Below are 22,242 nucleotides of genomic sequence, written 5' to 3'. Positions count from 1 at the left end.
TCTGGAAGTAAAACTTCCAGATATATGAGTAACCTGAAATATTGAACTTCAGATAGAATAAAGTAAAATATAGCTATGAATAAAAGGTGCGTATATTATGAATTTTGATTGAAGGCCACGAAACTAAAAGTTGCAGGGGGCTCTCTAAAAGTCACGCGACGCGCCTGCCTTGGGCAAATATTTTCTGCAATAAACCTCAGGCTGACTAATGCCTTGTGAGTAAATTTGTAGATGGAAACTGTGTGGAAGCTTGTCGTATACATATACGTGTTTGTGTCTTTGTGTTGTTCCTCACCATCGTTTGGTGACTTGAGTTTGTTTGTTTACGTCCACGTAACTTAACGGTTCGGCCAAACACCAATAAAATAACAGACTCGCAAAATCGCGTATTGGGGTTGCGTTGTTCGACGAAACCCTTCAGTGGGTTGCTCCAGCATGGCTGCAGTCCTATGACTGAAACAAGTGAAAGGTAATTTCTTGTTTTAACTGGATTTTCTGTTGATATTCTTTCTCAAATCTCACATGATTTGATTTATTATTCTTATTGACAAAAACCCAAAACTAATTATTGATCTGAAAATATTTTGTTTTGCAAAGTGTTTTGGTATGAAATCGTGTTGAAACAAGTGTTGTATATTGGGAGGGTCAGTATGCCAAAAATAAACACACGCACAGATTTTATTTCAGTTCTTTTATTATTATTATTATTATTATTATTATTATTATTATTATTATTATTCAACTGGTTAATCATTTAGCCAGTTAACTGATTGATTGTTTGATTAAATGATCCATCAATCAGTTAACCTAGGTTTTGCAGCATCTTTTCGTCGCCATTTGTGACGACATACTTTCTCTTTCTCTCTCTCTCTTTCTCTCTCTCTTTCTTTCTTTCTCTCTCTCTCTTTCTCTCTCTCTTTCTTTCTTTCTCTCTCTCTCTCTCTTTCTCTCTCTCTCTCTCTCTTTCTCTCTCTCTCTCTCTCTTTCTCTCTCTCTTTCTCTCTCTCTCTCTCTCTCTTTCTCTCTCTCTCTCTCTCTCTCTCTCTCTCTCTCTCTCTCTCTCTCTCTCTCTCTCCCTCCCTCTCTCTCTCTCTCTCTCTCTCTCTCTCTCTCTCTCTCTCTCTCTCTCTCTCTCTCTCTCTCTCTCTCTCTCTCTCTCTCTCTATATATATATATATATATATATATATATATATATATATATATATCCCTCTCTCTGATAGTGTCGAAACATATTTTATTGTATTTGGGAGGGCCATTATGCCAGTGATGTACATACGCACTGGTTCTTTTTCACTTCGTTTATTGTTATTATTAAGCAAGTTAACCATTTAGCATTTTAGTTAATCGATTGTCTGATTAATTCATCTGTCAACCAATCAGTCAGCTGGGTTTCTTAAATCTCATCGATGATTCCAATCTTGAAAACAAGGAAGAATTTGGCAAAATAACTCATTATTAAGCTGGGGGTTAGGATATAAACTGACACGCAATTTTGATAGAACGCTTTAATTTGGTTTTTGTATTTGGCTTGTAAGATTCTTGATCAGAAATTCTGTATTGGAACTTTTTTTTTGGGTTGGTAGGGTCATTAAGCCAATAATAAACACACGCACTGGTTATATTTCACACCTTAACTTCATTATAAAAACCGTACGTCAGACTTGCTATGTTTTTCCACCCACCTCTATTTTCTCTTTTCTTTCTCCTTTCTCTACTAACATTTTTTACCTTTTCCATTCTTCCTCGTAGCGGGGTCCCCCCTCACTTCATATTTATCTATCTCCTTTTTTTTTCCTGTGATATTCATTCACCCTTATTTTAATTTTCTAATTCTTCATTCTATTTCCTATTTTAATCACTCACGTGATCACAATATCTCACGTGTGACAAAGTCTATCTTGCTCTTTGCATTTTCCTATTTGTACCTACGATTTTCACCATCCGATTTACATATATCTAATTTTTAATCTTTATTTGACTCTCCTTAATGTTGATATAATTTTCCGTTACGGTCAATCGCTTTTACGCAACAAATTACTCTCATTTTAAAAAGTAACTGCCCAATCAGCTTTCGCTATTTATTCGATAATTTGGTAATCATGAATACTTATAAATTACAGTACTGTTCTGAATACTCACGACTGCCTGATGACCGGTTATGAGAAACTCTGAGCAACAATTTTCGAAGTTTTTTCCAGTTTCAGTAATATCAATGTATCTCCTCTTCTATTTTTAATTATCTAAATCCTTCCTCTTAGGGAAGGAGCTGGTTTCTACCAATTATACAAAACTCCATCATGAATATGTAGATAACGAAAATAATGTTACATTTTAATCTTGAGAAAACTTTTGCATAGTTTCACTGTTCTGCTTGCACATTGTATTTGCAATGTGTGAGTCGGTTGGTTTGTTTTTCTGATAATCCAAGCTTATCAAGACTGTCACTTAAGCAAACAAAGTACACCAATTGTTATTGGCTTGAAAGTAAATTTGTAATCTGGATATAGAAGCTGGAGATCTCGAAGCAGTTGTCCAACGTTATTTTCTTTCTCTTTGTGTGCGTAACTTAACTATTTCTCTGCAGATTGAAAAAAAAAATGAAGAGCTTTAATCGATTTTGGAAACTTAATAGGTTCTTGTTAGAGGTGCCTATATTGTTTTGTGTGTGTGTGTGTGTGTAACAGGTTAACTTAGCTCCTCGTGTTACTTGAACCTCACTGCAAACCCATGAGCAAAGTTGTTGCAGTACTACATTGTCTTGTGTAGCGACTTTTCACTTTTTAAGTTTCTCATTTTCTCTCTTTTTTTCGCGTTGCGTGGTGATCTCGTTGGAGGAACTCTCACAGTATCGTTTTCTCCAGGAGGGCAAAATGGTTGAGCGAGAGAAGAGTAACATCTGAAAGGAAAACTGACGTGATACTGGAATTGTCCGAAAAGTGGCCAATATCTTTTACAGCGCAGAATTGTTATACATAAAGTTTGACTCAGCTCCACATAAATTAGTTTCGTATGTACGTCTATCAAGCATCTGTCGAAATGGATGTGTCCTACGCACCTAGGAACCTTTATGCGGGGCAAATAATAAAGATCTTACGCTCGTTCGTGTTTTATCACTTTAGTGTTAATTGTTTTTTCTCTCTGAAGACAAACAACCGAAACGTAATATTTCTGTTCCTTGTCACAGCATGACCCATTTCACGTGTAGCATTGCATTCCTAGGTAAAGTAAAATAATACAAATATCCTTTTTTATAACAATGGGACGTGAAATGAGGAAAATTTGGCTGTGATATCTAGTAGACCGAGTTGCTGCTCGGTCTTCGTTGCTTGCACAAAAAAAATTTAATTCAGAAACCTGCTTTGCAATCGTGTTTTCGGATTCTGTATCATAGCGTGGTATCTTGGGCAGGTGTCTTCTACTATAGCGCTGGGCCAAAGAAAAACTGCGTATATGGATGAATAGATGTGTGTTTCTATGTATGTTTGTTTGTCTCCTCCACCGTTTGATAACCGATGTTGTTTTGCTTACGTCCCCGTAATCTTGTAGTTTGGGAAAACAAAATCTAAAAGCAATCTAGAGAATAAGTACCAGACTTTAAGAAACAAGCCCTGCGATTGATTTCTTTTAACAAGCCATTGTGCCCCAGTATGACTATAGTTCAGTGACTAACAAAATAGAAAATTAAATTCAGAGGGTTTCTGCCAACTCGCCGCTTTAAGATTTGCTCATAATAGGCTGCTCTAAGACGGCAGAGCCGTTACCGTTTTGTACAAAATGCTGAGCGGCATTTCTTCCGGGTCTTCATATTTCTGAGTTCAAATTCCGCGGAGGTTGACACTGCCTGCCTTTCATCTCTATCAAGATCGATAAAATAAATAGCAGTTAATCCCTGGAATCGCTGTAATCGATTTATCGCCTCGTGTCAGACTTTGAAACCAATAATATGGCTTAACGTGCTGAGCTCAAATGTCCCCGTACGCATGTCCGCCACTGCGTGCACAGGCAGGTATGGCCCCGTACGCGCGTCCGCAGGCAGGTATGGCCCCTTAACGTGCTGAGCTCAAATTCCACCGAGGTCAACTTACCCTTTCATCCTCTCGTGATCGATAAATACCAGACTAATACTGAGATCGATGTAATCGACTACCCCGTCCCCTCCACAATTTACTTCAGTAAACTTGCTGGCCTTGTGCCAAAATTTGAAATCATTACCCATCAAGTAGGTTTTGAAGATGTGAAAAAGGATGTACATCATTTGATAAGCAAATATTTACTGCTCCCATTCTTTAATTTTATACTGACTTTTGAATATTTTTATTCCATTTTTTTTTTGTGCGGGGTATAAAGAAAGATATAATAATATTAATAATCCTTTCCACTAGAAGCACAATGCCGGCAATTTAAGGAGAAGGGTTAAAATCGATCACATCAAACCCAGTGCTTAAGTTATCGATTCCAAAAGAATTTGAACTCAGAACGCAAAGACGGCCGTTGCTAAATATTTTGCTTCGCATTCAACGAGTCTCCCAGCTTGCCCCGTTGACATGAATAATAGGGGTTTCACATTTTAGCACAAGGCCAGCAAATTCGGAGGAGGGAGTAAACTCAATTGGTAGTTATTTTATCGACCCCCGAAAGAATAAAAAGCAAAGTCGGCCTCAATGGAATTTGAACTGAGAACGTAAAGACGGACGAAATGCCGCTTAGCACTTCATCCGGCGTGCTAACGATTTTGCCAGCTCGCTTCCCCAGTTTTTAATAATAATGTCATCTATTTTGAGCGCTAATTAATTACTTCATATATATATATATATTGATTACTAATTTTATTGATAATTTGTATTTGTCCGTTTCCTGCAAAATGTGCTTCTCTTAATGAGTTCCAGCGGATACGAATAAAAATATTTTTTTCTTTATTTTTAAAACTATACACATATTAACGAGCAGAAACCTCCCAAGTTACGAATATTTTTATGCTCGTTAAACACCGTTAAATTAGTTAATTAATCGGTATAGAAGTTCAACATCAAAGATGTAATTGACAATGTTTGTGAATCATGGGGAGAAGGAAAAAATAATAAAACTTGCCTCGAGTCATGAATAGCGTTTGGCAGAAACGAACCCATGACCTGCATGGTTAACTTTGAGGAGGAGTTTCTTCCCAAAACTATCCAGCCTATCGAGGACCACATTGTGAAGCGTAGCTTCCAAACAGTGTGCGCACACATACATATATATAACTCTTTGAAATGCTTAGTTTTAGAATGGTAGCAGCTGATGAAAGAAATGTTCTCTATGTGGCCTGTGTTTTCTGTGCTCTGTTTATGATTTGTTTCTCATTTTGTCCACGTTTTTTGTAACGTCCTGTACCCAGATATACATGTAGATGTAGGTATGTACATACATGTACGTATATATGCATATACTCACATATTATTTGTATTATTATATATAAATATATATACACACACACACATACACTTTTTCCACGAGAGTTCCGGACCCAGTAATGAACTCATTTGCCTACGGCCAATCAGAGTTCAACTATCAAACTAATTTATGAGCGCATAACAAGCGATGGGCGATAAGGATAAGGTCACTTAGGTAAGGAATGACCATGCTTACTTTCTCTTTTAATAATGCTTGTTCATATTTCAACCATGGCTGTCACTACGTAGTTGTGTTGTTATTGTTGTTTACTTTGTAAAGCAGTAAGGGGAGGGGGTTGCTAACACATCGCCCTCTAACATTTATCCCATCCACATCATTACCATGCAAAACCCACAGGAAAATCCGACACAGCATGGCACTAGTGACATCGCTGAGTGAATCGGAGCAACATGAAATACAGTGTCTTGCACAAGAACACAGCCCGATCCTGGAATCGAACTCATTAGCCAATGATTGTGAGTTCGACGTTCTAACCGCGGAGCAATGCGCCTTTTCCCCATGTATCGAAAAGATACGAACTTACAAGGTCCATACTTAGACACGCGAGTCCCTATAACACTATATCTTTCAAATGACGTATCTGCCTGCCCATGCACTGGCGGACGCGCGTACGGAGCCATAGCTGTCTGCGAACGCACTGGCGGACGTGCGTACGGAGACATATCTGCTTCTGAACGCACTGGCGGACGCGCAAACGGAGGCATATCTGCCTACGGACGCGCGTACGGAGGCATATCTGCCTGCGGACGCGCGTACGGAGGCATATCTGCCTGCGGGCGCGCGTACGGACGCATATCTGCCTGCGGGCGCGCGTACGGAGCCATATCTGCCTGCGGGCGCGCGTACGGAGCCATATCTGCCTGCGGGCGCGCGTACGGAGCCATATCTGCCTGCGGACGCGCGTACGGAGCCATATCTGCCTGCGGACGCGCGTACGGAGCCATATCTGCCTGCGGACGCGCGTACGGAGCCATATCTGCCAGCGCACGCACTAGCAGACGCACGTACGGAGACATATCTGCCTGCGGCCGCGCGTACGGAGACATATCTGCCTGCGGACGCGCGTACGGAGTCATATCTTCCTGCTGACGCGCGTACGACGGCATTTATGCCTGCGGAGACGCGTACGGAGACATATCTTCCTGCGGACGCGCGTACGGAGTCATATCTTTCTGCTGACGCGCGTACGACGGCATTTATGCCTGCGGAGACGCGTACGGAGACATATCTGTCAGCGCACGCGCGTACGGAGACATATCTGCCTGCGGACGCGCGTACGGAGACATATCTTCCTGCTGACGCGCGTACGACGGCATTTATGCCTGCGGAGACGCGTACGGAGACATATCTGCCAGCGCACGTACGGAGACATATCTGACTGCGGACGCGCGTACGGAGACATATCTGCCTGCGGACGCGCGTACGGAGTCATATCTTCCTGCTGACGCGCGTACGACGGCATTTATGCCTGCGGAGACGCGTACGGAGACATATCTTCCTGCGGACGCGCGTACGGAGTCATATCTTTCTGCTGACGCGCGTACGACGGCATTTATGCCTGCGGAGACGCGTACGGAGACATATCTGTCAGCGCACGCGCGTACGGAGACATATCTGCCTGCGGACGCGCGTACGGAGACATATCTTCCTGCTGACGCGCGTACGACGGCATTTATGCCTGCGGAGACGCGTACGGAGACATATCTGCCAGCGCACGTACGGAGACATATCTGACTGCGGACGCGCGTACGGAGACATATCTGCCTGCGGACGCGCGTACGGAGACATATCTGACTGCGGACGCGCGTACGGAGACATATCTGACTGCGGACGCGCGTACGGAGACATATCTGACTGCGGACGCGCGTACGGAGACATATCTGCCTGCGGACGCGCGTACGGAGGCATTTCTGCCTGCCGAGGCGCGTACAGAGACATATCTGCCAGCGCACGCACTAGCAGACGCACGTACGGGGACATATCTGCCTGCGGAGGCGCGTACGGAGCCATATCTGCCTGCGGACGCGCGTACGGAGACATATCTTCCTGCTGACGCGCGTACGACGGCATTTATGCCTGCGGAGACGCGTACGGAGGCATTTCTGCCTGCGGACGCGCGTACGGAGACATACCTGTCTGCGGACGCGCGTACGGAGACATATCTGCCTGCGGACGCGCGTAAGGAGACATATCTGCCTGCGGACGCGCGTACGGAGACATATCTTCCTGCTGACGCGCGTACGACGGCATTTATGCCTGCGGAGACGCGTACGGAGGCATTTCTGCCTGCGGACGCGCGTACGGAGACATACCTGTCTGCGGACGCGCGTACGGAGACATATCTGCCTGCGGAGGCGCGTACGGAGCCATATCTGCCTGCGGACGCGCGTACGGAGACATATCTTCCTGCTGACGCGCGTACGACGGCATTTATGCCTGCGGAGACGCGTACGGAGACAAATCTGCCAGCGCACGCACTAGCAGACGCGCGTACGGAGCCATATCTGCCTGCGGACGCGCGTACGGAGACATATCTGCCTGCGGACGCGCGTACGGAGACATATCTGCCAGCGCACGCACTAGCAGACGCGCGTACGGCGGCATTTATGCCTGAGGAGACGCGTACGGAGACATATCTGCCAGCGCACGCACTAGCAGACGCGCGTACGGCGGCATTTATGCCTGAGGAGACGCGTACGGAGACATATCTGCCAGCGCACGCACTAGCAGACGCGCGTACGGCGGCATTTATGCCTGAGGAGACGCGTACGGAGACAAATCTGCCAGCGCACGCACTAGCAGACGCACGTACGGAGCCATATCTGCCTGCGGACGCGCGTACGGAGACATACCTGCCTGCGGACGCGCGTACGGAGACATGTCTTCCTGCTGACGCGCGTACAACGGCATTTATGCCTGCGGAGACGCGTACGGAGACATATCTGCCAGCGCACGCACTAGCAGACGCACGTACGGAGACATATCTGCCTGCGGACGCGCGTACGGAGACATATCTGCCTGCGGAGACGCGTACGAAGACATAACTGCCTGCGGACGCGCGTACGAAGCCATATCTGCCTGTGGCCGCGCGTACGGAGACATATCTGCCTGCGGACGCGCGTACGGAGTCATATCTTCCTGCTGACGCGCGTACGACGGCATTTATGCCTGCGGAGACGCGTACGGAGACATATCTGCCTGCGGACGCGCGTACGGAGTCATATCTTCCTGCTGACGCGCGTACGACGGCATTTATGCCTGCGGAGACGCGTACGGAGACATATCTGTCAGCGCACGCGCGTACGGAGACATATCTGCCTGCGGACGCGCGTACGGAGACATATCTGCCTGCGGACGCGCGTACGGAGACATATCTGCCTGCGGACGCGCGTACGGAGACATATCTGCCTGCGGACGCGCGTACGGAGTCATATCTTACTGCGGACGCGCGTACGGAGGCATTTCTGCCTGCGGAGACGCGTACGGGGACATATCTGCCTGCGGACGCGCGTACGGAGACATATCTGCCTGCGGACGCGCGTAAGGAGACATATCTGCCTGCGGACGCGCGTACGGAGACATATCTGCCTGCGGATGCGCGTACGGAGACATATCTTCCTGCTGACGCGCGTACGACGGCATTTATGCCTGCCGAGGCGCGTACGGAGACATATCTGCCAGCGCACGCACTAGCAGACGCACGTACGGAGCCATATCTGCATGCGGACGCGCGTACGGAGTCATATCTTCCTGCTGACGCGCGTACGACGGCATTTATGCCTGCGGAGACGCGTACGGAGACATATGTCAGCGCACGCGCGTACGGAGACATATCTGCCTGCGGACGCGCGTACGGAGTCATATCTTCCTGCTGACGCGCGTACGACGGCGTTTATGCCTGCGGAGACGCGTACGGAGACATATCTGTCAGCGCACGCGCGTACGGAGACATATCTGCCTGCGGACGCGCGTACGGAGACATATCTTCCTGCTGACGCGCCTACGACGGCATTTATGCCTGCGGAGACGCGTACGGAGACATATCTGCCAGCGCACGCACTAGCAGACGCACGTACGGAGACATATCTGCCTGCGGACGCGCGTACGGAGACATATCTGCCTGCGGACGCGCGTACGGAGACATATCTGCCTGCGGACGCGCGTACGGAGTCATATCTTCCTGCTGACGCGCGTACGACGGCATTTATGCCTGCGGAGACGCGTACGGAGACATATCTGCCAGCGCACGCACTAGCAGACGCACGTACGGGGACATATCTGCCTGCGGACGCGCGTACGGAGCCATATCTGACTGCGGACGCGCGTACGGAGACATATCTTCCTGCTGACGCGCGTACGACGGCATTTATGCCTGCAGAGACGCGTACGGAGACATATCTGCCTGCGGACGCGCGTACGGAGACATACCTGCCTGCGGACGCGCGTACGGAGACATATCTTCCTGCTGACGCGCGTACGACGGCATTTATGCCTGCAGAGACGCGTACGGAGACATATCTGCCTGCTGACGCGCGTACGGAGACATATCTGCCTGCTGACGCGCGTACGGAGACATATCTGCCTGCTGACGCGCGTACGGAGACATATCTGCCAGCGCACGCACTAGCAGACGCACGTACGGAGAGATATCTGCCTGCGGAAGCGCGTAAGGAGACATATCTGCCTGCGGACGCGCGTAAGGAGACATATCTGCCTGCGGACGCGCGTACGGAGACATATCTGCCTGCGGATGCGCGTACGGAGACATATCTTCCTGCTGACGCGCGTACGACGGCATTTATGCCTGCGGAGACGCGTACGGAGACAAATCTGCCAGCGCACGCACTAGCAGACGCACGTACGGAGACATATCTGCCTGCGAACGCGCGTACGGAGTCATATCTTCCAGAGGACGCGCGTACGGAGGCATTTCTGCCTGCGGACGCGCGTACGGAGACATATCTGCCTGCGGACGCGCGTACGGAGAGATATCTGCCAGCGCACGCACTAGCAGACGCACGTACGGAGACATATCTGCCTGCGGACGCGCGTACGGAGACATATCTGCCTGCGGACGCGCGTACGGAGACATATCTGCCTGCGGACGCGCGTACGGAGTTATATCTTCCTGCTGACGCGCGTACGACGGCATTTATGCCTGCGGAGACATATCTGCCAGCGCACGCACTAGCAGACGCACGTACGGAGCCATATCTGCCTGCGGACGCGCGTACGGAGACATATCTGCCTGCGGAAGCGCGTACGGAGACATATCTGCCCGCGGAAGCGCGTACGGAGACATATCTGCCTGCGGACGCGCGTACTGAGTCATATCTTCCTGCTGACGCGCGTACGACGGCATTTATGCCTGCGGAGACGCGTACGGAGACATATGTCAGCGCACGCGCGTACGGAGACATATCTGCCTGCGGACGCGCGTACGGAGTCATATCTTCCTGCTGACGCGCGTACGACGGCGTTTATGCCTGCGGAGACGCGTACGGAGACATATCTGTCAGCGCACGCGCGTACGGAGACATATCTGCCTGCGGACGCGCGTACGGAGACATATCTTCCTGCTGACGCGCGTACGACGGCATTTATGCCTGCGGAGACGCGTACGGAGACATATCTGCCAGCGCACGCACTAGCAGACGCACATACGGGGACATATCTGCCTGCGGACGCGCGTACGGAGCCATATCTGACTGCGGACGCGCGTACGGAGACATATCTTCCTGCTGACGCGCGTACAACGGCATTTATGCCTGCGGAGACGCGTACGGAGACATATCTGCCTGCGGACGCGCGTAAGGAGACACATCTGCCTGCGGACGCGCGTACGGAGACATATCTGCCTGCTGACGCGCGTACGACGGCATTTATGCCTGCCGAGGCGCGTACGGAGACATATCTGCCTGCTGACGCGCGTACGACGGCATTTATGCCTGCGGAGACGCGTACGGAGACATATCTGCCTGCGGACGCGCGTACGGAGACATATCTGCCTGCGGACGCGCGTACGGAGACATTCTGCCTGCGGACGCGCGTACGGAGACATATCTGCCTGCGGACGCGCGTACGGAGACATATCTGCCAGCGCACGCACGTACGGAGACATATCTGCCTGCGGACGCGCATACGGAGTCATATCTTCCTACTGACGCGCGTACGACGGCATTTATGCCTGCGGAGACGCGTACGGAGACATATCTGCCTGCGGACGCGCGTACGGAGCCATATCTGCCTGCGGACGTGCGTACGGAGACATATCTGCCAGCGCACGCACTAGCAGACGCACGTACGGGGACATATCTTCCTGCGGACGCGCGTACGGAGACATATCTGCCTGCGGACGCGCGTACGGAGACATATCTGCCTGCGGAGACGCGTACGGAGACATATCTGCCAGCGCACGCACTAGCAGACGCACGTACGGGGACATATCTGCCTGCAGACGCGCGTACGGAGACATATCTTCCTGCGGACGCGCGTACGGAGACATATCTGCCTGCAGACGCACGTACGGAGACATATCTGCCTGCGGACGCGCGTACGGAGCCATATCTGCCTGCGGACGCGCGTACGGAGACATATCTGCCTGCGGACGCGCGTACGACGGCATTTATGCCTGCTGAGACGCGTACGGAGACATATCTGCCTGCGGACGCGCGTACGGAGCCATATCTGACTGCGGACGCGCGTACGGAGACATATCTTCCTGCAGACGCGCGTACGACGGCATTTATGCCTGCGGAGTCATATCTGCCAGCGCACGCACTAGCAGACGCACGTACGGAGACATATCTGCCTGCGGACGCGCGTACGGAGACATATCTTCCTGCAGACGCGCGTAAGACGGCATTTATGCCTGCGGAGTCATATCTGCCAGCGCACGCACTAGCAGACGCACGTACGGAGACATATCTGCCTGCGGACGCGCGTACGGAGACATATCTGCCTGCGGACGCGCGTACGGAGCCATATCTGCCTGCGTACGCGCGTACGGAGACATATCTTCCTGCTGACGCGCGTACGACGCCATTTATGCCTGCCGAGGCGCGTACGGAGACATATCTGCCAGCGCACGCACTAGCAGACGCGCGTACGGAGACATATCTGCCTGCCGACGCGCGTACGGAGTCATATCTTCCTGCTGACGCGCGTACGACGGCATTTATGCCTACCGAGGCGCGTACGGAGAATATCTGCCAGCGCACGCACTAGCAGACGCACGTACGGAGACATATCTGCCTGCGGACGCGCTTTCGGAGACATATATGCCTGCGGACGCGCGTACGGAGTCATATCTTCCTGCTGACGCGCGTACGGAGTCATATCTTCCTGCTGACGCGCGTACGACGGCATTTATGCCTACCGAGGCGCGTACGGAGAATATCTGCCAGCGCACGCACTAGCAGACGCACGTACGGAGACATATCTGCCTGCGGACGCGCGTACGGAGCCATATCTGCCTGCGGACGCGCGTACGGAGACATATCTGCCTGCGGACGCGCGTACGACGGCATTTCTGCCTGCGGACGCGCGTACGGAGACGTATCTGCCTGCGGACGCGCGTACGACGGCATTTATGCCTGCGGAGACGCGTACGGAGACATATCTGCCAGCGCACGCTCGTACGGAGACGTATCTGCCTGCGGACGCGCGTACGGAGACATATCTTCCTGCTGACGCGCGTACGGGGACATATCTGCCAGCGCACGCACTAGCAGACGCACGTACGGAGACATATCTGCCTGCGGACGCGTGTACGGAGACATATCTTCCTGCTGACGCGCGTACGGAGACATATCTTCCTGCTGATGCGCGTACGGAGTCATATCTTCCTGCGGACGCGCGTACGGAGACATATCTTCCTGCTGACGCGCGTACGACGGCATTTATGCCTGCGGAGACGCGTACGGAGACATATGTCAGCGCACGCGCGTACGGAGACATATCTGCCTGCGGACGCGCGTACGGAGTCATATCTTCCTGCTGACGCGCGTACGACGGCGTTTATGCCTGCGGAGACGCGTACGGAGACATATCTGTCAGCGCACGCGCGTACGGAGACATATCTGCCTGCGGACGCGCGTACGGAGACATATCTTCCTGCTGACGCGCGTACGGAGACATATCTGCCTGCCGAGGCACGTACGGAGACATATCTGCCAGCGCACGCGCGTACGGAGACATATCTGCCTGCGGACGCGCGTACGGAGTCATATCTTCCTGCTGACGCGCGTACGACGGCATTTATGCCTGCGGAGACGCGTACGGAGACATATCTGCCTGCGGACGCGCGTACGGAGACATATCTGCCTGCGGACGCGCGTACGGAGACATATCTGCCTGCGGACGCGCGTACGGAGACATATCTGCCTGCGGACGCGCGTACGGAGTCATATCTTCCTGCGGACGCGCGTACGGAGGCATTTCTGCCTGCCGAGGCACGTACGGAGACATATCTGCCAGCGCACGCACTAGCAGACGCACGTACGGGGACATATCTGCCTGCGGACGCGCGTAAGGAGACACATCTGCCTGCGGACGCGCGTACGGAGACATATCTGCCAGCGCACGCACTAGCAGACGCACGTACGGAGAGATTTCTGCCTGCGGACGCGCGTACGGAGACATATCTTCCTGCAGACGCGCGTACGACGGCATTTATGCCTGCGGAGTCATATCTGCCAGCGCACGCACTAGCAGACGCACGTACGGAGACATATCTGCCTGCGGACGCGCGTACGGAGACATATCTTCCTGCAGACGCGCGTACGACGGCATTTATGCCTGCGGAGTCATATCTGCCAGCGCACGCACTAGCAGACGCACGTACGGAGACATATCTGCCTGCGGACGCGCGTACGGAGACATATCTGCCTGCGGACGCGCGTACGGAGCCATATCTGCCTGCGTACGCGCGTACGGAGACATATCTTCCTGCTGACGCGCGTACGACGCCATTTATGCCTGCCGAGGCGCGTACGGAGACATATCTGCCAGCGCACGCACTAGCAGACGCGCGTACGGAGACATATCTGCCTGCCGACGCGCGTACGGAGTCATATCTTCCTGCTGACGCGCGTACGACGGCATTTATGCCTACCGAGGCGCGTACGGAGAATATCTGCCAGCGCACGCACTAGCAGACGCACGTACGGAGACATATCTGCCTGCGGACGCGCTTTCGGAGACATATATGCCTGCGGACGCGCGTACGGAGTCATATCTTCCTGCTGACGCGCGTACGACGGCATTTATGCCTACCGAGGCGCGTACGGAGAATATCTGCCAGCGCACGCACTAGCAGACGCACGTACGGAGACATATCTGCCTGCGGACGCGCGTACGGAGCCATATCTGCCTGCGGACGCGCGTACGGAGACATATCTGCCTGCGGACGCGCGTACGACGGCATTTCTGCCTGCGGACGCGCGTACGGAGACGTATCTGCCTGCGGACGCGCGTACGACGGCATTTATGCCTGCGGAGACGCGTACGGAGACATATCTGCCAGCGCACGCTCGTACGGAGACATATCTGCCTGCGGACGCGCGTACGGAGACATATCTTCCTGCTGACGCGCGTACGGGGACATATCTGCCAGCGCACGCACTAGCAGACGCACGTACGGAGACATATCTGCCTGCGGACGCGTGTACGGAGACATATCTTCCTGCTGACGCGCGTACGGAGACATATCTTCCTGCTGATGCGCGTACGGAGTCATATCTTCCTGCGGACGCGCGTACGGAGACATATCTTCCTGCTGACGCGCGTACGACGGCATTTATGCCTGCGGAGACGCGTACGGAGACATATGTCAGCGCACGCGCGTACGGAGACATATCTGCCTGCGGACGCGCGTACGGAGTCATATCTTCCTGCTGACGCGCGTACGACGGCGTTTATGCCTGCGGAGACGCGTACGGAGACATATCTGTCAGCGCACGCGCGTACGGAGACATATCTGCCTGCGGACGCGCGTACGGAGACATATCTTCCTGCTGACGCGCGTACGGAGACATATCTGCCTGCCGAGGCACGTACGGAGACATATCTGCCAGCGCACGCGCGTACGGAGACATATCTGCCTGCGGACGCGCGTACGGAGTCATATCTTCCTGCTGACGCGCGTACGACGGCATTTATGCCTGCGGAGACGCGTACGGAGACATATCTGCCTGCGGACGCGCGTACGGAGACATATCTGCCTGCGGACGCGCGTACGGAGACATATCTGCCTGCGGACGCGCGTACGGAGACATATCTGCCTGCGGACGCGCGTACGGAGTCATATCTTCCTGCGGACGCGCGTACGGAGGCATTTCTGCCTGCCGAGGCACGTACGGAGACATATCTGCCAGCGCACGCACTAGCAGACGCACGTACGGGGACATATCTGCCTGCGGACGCGCGTAAGGAGACACATCTGCCTGCGGACGCGCGTACGGAGACATATCTGCCAGCGCACGCACTAGCAGACGCACGTACGGAGAGATTTCTGCCTGCGGACGCGCGTACGACGGCATTTATGCCTGCGGAGACGCGTAAGGAGACACATCTGCCTGCGGACGCGCGTACGGAGACATTCTGCCTGCGGACGCGCGTACGGAGACATATCTGCCTGCGGACGCGCGTACGGAGACATATCTGCCAGCGCACGCACTAGCAGACGCATGTACGGGGACATATCTGCCTGCAGACGCGCGTACGGAGACATATCTTCCTGCGGACGCGCGTACGGAGACATATCTGCCTGCAGACGCACGTACGGAGACATATCTGCCTGCGGACGCGCGTACGGAGCCATATCTGCCTGCGGACGCGCGTACGGAGACATATCTGCCTGCGGACGCGCGTACGACGGCATTTATGCCTGCTGAGACGCGTACGGAGACATATCTGCCTGCGGACGCGCGTACGGAGCCATATCTGCCTGCGGACGCGCGTACGGAGTTATATCTTCCTGCTGACGCGCGTACGACGGCATTAATGCCTGCGGAGACGCGTACGGAGACATATCTGCCAGCGCACGCACTAGCAGACGCACGTACGGAGACATATCTGCCTGCGGACGCGCGTACGGAGACATATCTTCCTGCAGACGCGCGTACGACGGCATTTATGCCTGCGGAGACATATCTGCCAGCGCACGCACTAGCAGACGCACGTACGGAGACATATCTGCCTGCGGACGCGCGTACGGAGACATATCTGCCTGCGGACGCGCGTACGGAGCCATATCTGCCTGCGTACGCGCGTACGGAGACATATCTTCCTGCTGACGCGCGTACGACGCCATTTATGCCTGCCGAGGCGCGTACGGAGACATATCTGCCAGCGCACGCACTAGCAGACGCGCGTACGGAGACATATCTGCCTGCCGACGCGCGTACGGAGTCATATCTTCCTGCTGACGCGCGTACGACGGCGTTTATGCCTGCGGAGACGCGTACGGAGACATATCTGTCAGCGCACGCGCGTACGGAGACATATCTGCCTGCGGACGCGCGTACGGAGACATATCTTCCTGCTGACGCGCGTACGACGGCATTTATGCCTGCGGAGACGCGTACGGAGACATATCTGCCAGCGCACGCACTAGCAGACGCACGTACGGAGACATATCTGCCTGCGGACGCGCGTACGGAGACATATCTGCCTGCGGACGCGCGTACAGAGACATATCTGCCTGCGGACGCGCGTACGGAGGCATTTCTGCCTGCCGAGGCACGTACGGAGACATATCTGCCAGCGCACGCACTAGCAGACGCACGTACGGGGACATATCTGCCTGCGGACGCGCGTACGGAGCCATATCTGACTGCGGACGCGCGTACGGAGACATATCTTCCTGCTGACGCGCGTACGACGGCATTTATGCCTGCGGAGACGCGTACGGAGACATATCTGCCAGCGCACGCACTAGCAGACGCACGTACGGAGACATATCTGCCTGCGGACGCGCGTACGGAGACATACCTGCCTGCGGACGCGCGTACGGAGTCATATCTTCCTGCTGACGCGCGTACGACGGCATTTATGCCTGCCGAGGCGCGTACGGAGACATATCTGCCAGCGCACGCACTAGCAGACGCGCGTACGGAGACATATCTGCCTGCGGAGACGCGTACGGAGACATTCTGCCTGCGGACGCGCGTACGGAGACATATCTGCCTGCGGACGCGCGTACGGAGACATATCTGCCTGCGGACGCGCGTACGGAGACATATCTGCCTGCGGACGCGCGTACGACGGCATTTATGCCTGCGGAGACGCGTACGACGGCATTTATGCCTGCTGAGACGCGTACGGAGACATATCTGCCTGCGGACGCGCGTACGGAGCCATATCTGCCTGCGGACGCGCGTACGATGACATATCTGCCTGCGGACGCGCGTACGACGGCATTTATGCCTGCTGAGACGCGTACGGAGACATATCTGCCTGCGGACGCGCGTACGGAGCCATATCTGCCTGCGGACGCGCGTACGGTGTTATATCTTCCTGCTGACGCGCGTACGACGGCATTAATGCCTGCGGAGACGCGTACGGAGACATATCTGCCAGCGCACGCACTAGCAGACGCACGTACGGAGACATATCTGCCTGCGGACGCGCGTACGGAGACATATCTTCCTGCAGACGCGCGTACGACGGCATTTATGCATGCGGAGACATATCTGCCAGCGCACGCACTAGCAGACGCACGTACGGAGACATATCTGCCTGCGGACGCGCGTACGGAGACATATCTGCCTGCGGACGCGCGTACGGAGCCATATCTGCCTGCGTACGCGCGTACGGAGACATATCTGCCAGCGCACGCACTAGCAGACGCACGTACGGAGAGATTTCTGCCTGCGGACGCGCGTACGACGGCATTTATGCCTGCGGAGACGCGTAAGGAGACACATCTGCCTGCGGACGCGCGTACGGAGACATTCTGCCTGCGGACGCGCGTACGGAGACATATCTGCCTGCGGACGCGCGTACGGAGACATATCTGCCAGCGCACGCACTAGCAGACGCACGTACGGGGACATATCTGCCTGCAGACGCGCGTACGGAGACATATCTTCCTGCGGACGCGCGTACGGAGACATATCTGCCTGCAGACGCACGTACGGAGACATATCTGCCTGCGGACGCGCGTACGGAGCCATATCTGCCTGCGGACGCGCGTACGGAGACATATCTGCCTGCGGACGCGCGTACGACGGCATTTATGCCTGCTGAGACGCGTACGGAGACATATCTGCCTGCGGACGCGCGTACGGAGCCATATCTGCCTGCGGACGCGCGTACGGAGTTATATCTTCCTGCTGACGCGCGTACGACGGCATTAATGCCTGCGGAGACGCGTACGGAGACATATCTGCCAGCGCACGCACTAGCAGACGCACGTACGGAGACATATCTGCCTGCGGACGCGCGTACGGAGACATATCTTCCTGCAGACGCGCGTACGACGGCATTTATGCCTGCGGAGACATATCTGCCAGCGCACGCACTAGCAGACGCACGTACGGAGACATATCTGCCTGCGGACGCGCGTACGGAGACATATCTGCCTGCGGACGCGCGTACGGAGCCATATCTGCCTGCGTACGCGCGTACGGAGACATATCTTCCTGCTGACGCGCGTACGACGCCATTTATGCCTGCCGAGGCGCGTACGGAGACATATCTGCCAGCGCACGCACTAGCAGACGCGCGTACGGAGACATATCTGCCTGCCGACGCGCGTACGGAGTCATATCTTCCTGCTGACGCGCGTACGACGGCGTTTATGCCTGCGGAGACGCGTACGGAGACATATCTGTCAGCGCACGCGCGTACGGAGACATATCTGCCTGCGGACGCGCGTACGGAGACATATCTTCCTGCTGACGCGCGTACGACGGCATTTATGCCTGCGGAGACGCGTACGGAGACATATCTGCCAGCGCACGCACTAGCAGACGCACGTACGGAGACATATCTGCCTGCGGACGCGCGTACGGAGACATATCTGCCTGCGGACGCGCGTACAGAGACATATCTGCCTGCGGACGCGCGTACGGAGTCATATCTTCCTGCGGACGCGCGTACGGAGGCATTTCTGCCTGCCGAGGCACGTACGGAGACATATCTGCCAGCGCACGCACTAGCAGACGCACGTACGGGGACATATCTGCCTGCGGACGCGCGTACGGAGCCATATCTGACTGCGGACGCGCGTACGGAGACATATCTTCCTGCTGACGCGCGTACGACGGCATTTATGCCTGCGGAGACGCGTACGGAGACATATCTGCCAGCGCACGCACTAGCAGACGCACGTACGGAGACATATCTGCCTGCGGACGCGCGTACGGAGACATACCTGCCTGCGGACGCGCGTACGGAGTCATATCTTCCTGCTGACGCGCGTACGACGGCATTTATGCCTGCCGAGGCGCGTACGGAGACATATCTGCCAGCGCACGCACTAGCAGACGCGCGTACGGAGACATATCTGCCTGCGGAGACGCGTACGGAGACATTCTGCCTGCGGACGCGCGTACGGAGACATTCTGCCTGCGGACGCGCGTACGGAGACATATCTGCCTGCGGACGCGCGTACGGAGACATATCTGCCTGCGGACGCGCGTACGGAGACATATCTGCCTGCGGACGCGCGTACGACGGCATTTATGCCTGCGGAGACGCGTACGACGGCATTTATGCCTGCTGAGACGCGTACGGAGACATATCTGCCTGCGGACGCGCGTACGGAGCCATATCTGCCTGCGGACGCGCGTACGATGACATATCTGCCTGCGGACGCGCGTACGACGGCATTTATGCCTGCTGAGACGCGTACGGAGACATATCTGCCTGCGGACGCGCGTACGGAGCCATATCTGCCTGCGGACGCGCGTACGGTGTTATATCTTCCTGCTGACGCGCGTACGACGGCATTAATGCCTGCGGAGACGCGTACGGAGACATATCTGCCAGCGCACGCACTAGCAGACGCACGTACGGAGACATATCTGCCTGCGGACGCGCGTACGGAGACATATCTTCCTGCAGACGCGCGTACGACGGCATTTATGCATGCGGAGACATATCTGCCAGCGCACGCACTAGCAGACGCACGTACGGAGACATATCTGCCTGCGGACGCGCGTACGGAGACATATCTGCCTGCGGACGCGCGTACGGAGCCATATCTGCCTGCGTACGCGCGTACGGAGACATATCTTCCTGCTGACGCGCGTACGACGCCATTTATGCCTGCCGAGGCGCGTACGGAGACATATCTGCCAGCGCACGCACTAGCAGACGCGCGTACGGAGACATATCTGCCTGCCGACGCGCGTACGGAGTCATATCTTCCTGCTGACGCGCGTACGACGGCATTTATGCCTACCGAGGCGCGTACGGAGAATATCTGCCAGCGCACGCACTAGCAGACCCACGTACGGAGACATATCTGCCTGCGGACGCGCTTTCGGAGACATATATGCCTGCGGACGCGCGTACGGAGTCATATCTTCCTGCTGACGCGCGTACGACGGCATTTATGCCTACCGAGGCGCGTACGGAGAATATCTGCCAGCGCACGCACTAGCAGACGCACGTACGGAGTCATATCTGCCTGCGGACGCGCGTACGGAGCCATATCTGCCTGCGGACGCGCGTACGGAGACATATCTGCCTGCGGACGCGCGTACGACGGCATTTCTGCCTGCGGACGCGCGTACGGAGACGTATCTGCCTGCGGACGCGCGTACGACGGCATTTATGCCTGCGGAGACGCGTACGGAGACATATCTGCCAGCGCACGCACGTACGGAGACATATCTGCCTGCGGACGCGCGTACGGAGACATATCTTCCTGCTGACGCGCGTACGGAGACATATCTGCCAGCGCACGCACTAGCAGACGCACGTACGGAGACATATCTGCCTGCGGACGCGTGTACGGAGACATATCTTCCTGCTGACGCGCGTACGGAGACATATCTTCCTGCTGACGCGCGTACGGAGTCATATCTTCCTGCGGACGCGCGTACGGAGACATATCTGCCTGCTGACGCGCGTACGACGGCATTTATGCCTGCGGAGGCGCGTACGGAGACATATCTGCCAGCGCACGCACTAGCAGACGCACGTACGGAGAGATATCTGCCTGCGGACGCGCGTACGGAGACATATCTGAGTGCGGACGCGCGTACGGAGACACATCTTCCTGCGGACGCGCGTACAGAGACACATCTTCCTGCGAACGCGCGTACGGAGCCCTATCTGCCTGCGGACGCGCGTACGGAGACATATCTGCCTGCTGACGCGCGTACGACGGCATTTATGCCTGCCGAGGCGCGTACGAAGACATATCTGCCAGCGCACGCACTAGCAGACGCACGTACGGGGACATATCTGCCTGCGGATGCGCGTACGGAGCCATATCTGCCTGCGGACGCGCGTACGGAGCCATATCTGCCTGCGGACGCGCGTACGGAGACATATCTGCCTGCAGACGCGCGTACGGAGACATATCTTCCTGCTGACGCGCGTACGACGGCATTTATGCCTGCCGAGGCGCGTACGGAGACATATCTGCCAGCGCACGCACTAGCAGACGCACGTACGGGGACATATCTGCCTGCGGACGCGCGTACGGAGACATATCTGCCTGCGGAGACGCGTACGGAGACATATCTGCCAGCGCACGCACTAGCAGACGCACGTACGGAGACATATCTGCCTGCGGACGCGCGTACGGAGACATATCTGCCTGCGGAC

The sequence above is a fragment of the Octopus bimaculoides genome, chromosome 25 (assembly GCF_046866305.1).
Source record: "Octopus bimaculoides isolate indiv1 chromosome 25, ASM4686630v1, whole genome shotgun sequence".
Taxonomy (NCBI): domain Eukaryota; kingdom Metazoa; phylum Mollusca; class Cephalopoda; order Octopoda; family Octopodidae; genus Octopus; species Octopus bimaculoides.
The sequence above is the reverse complement of the archived record's forward strand: the minus strand, read 5'-3'. Positions refer to the sequence as shown.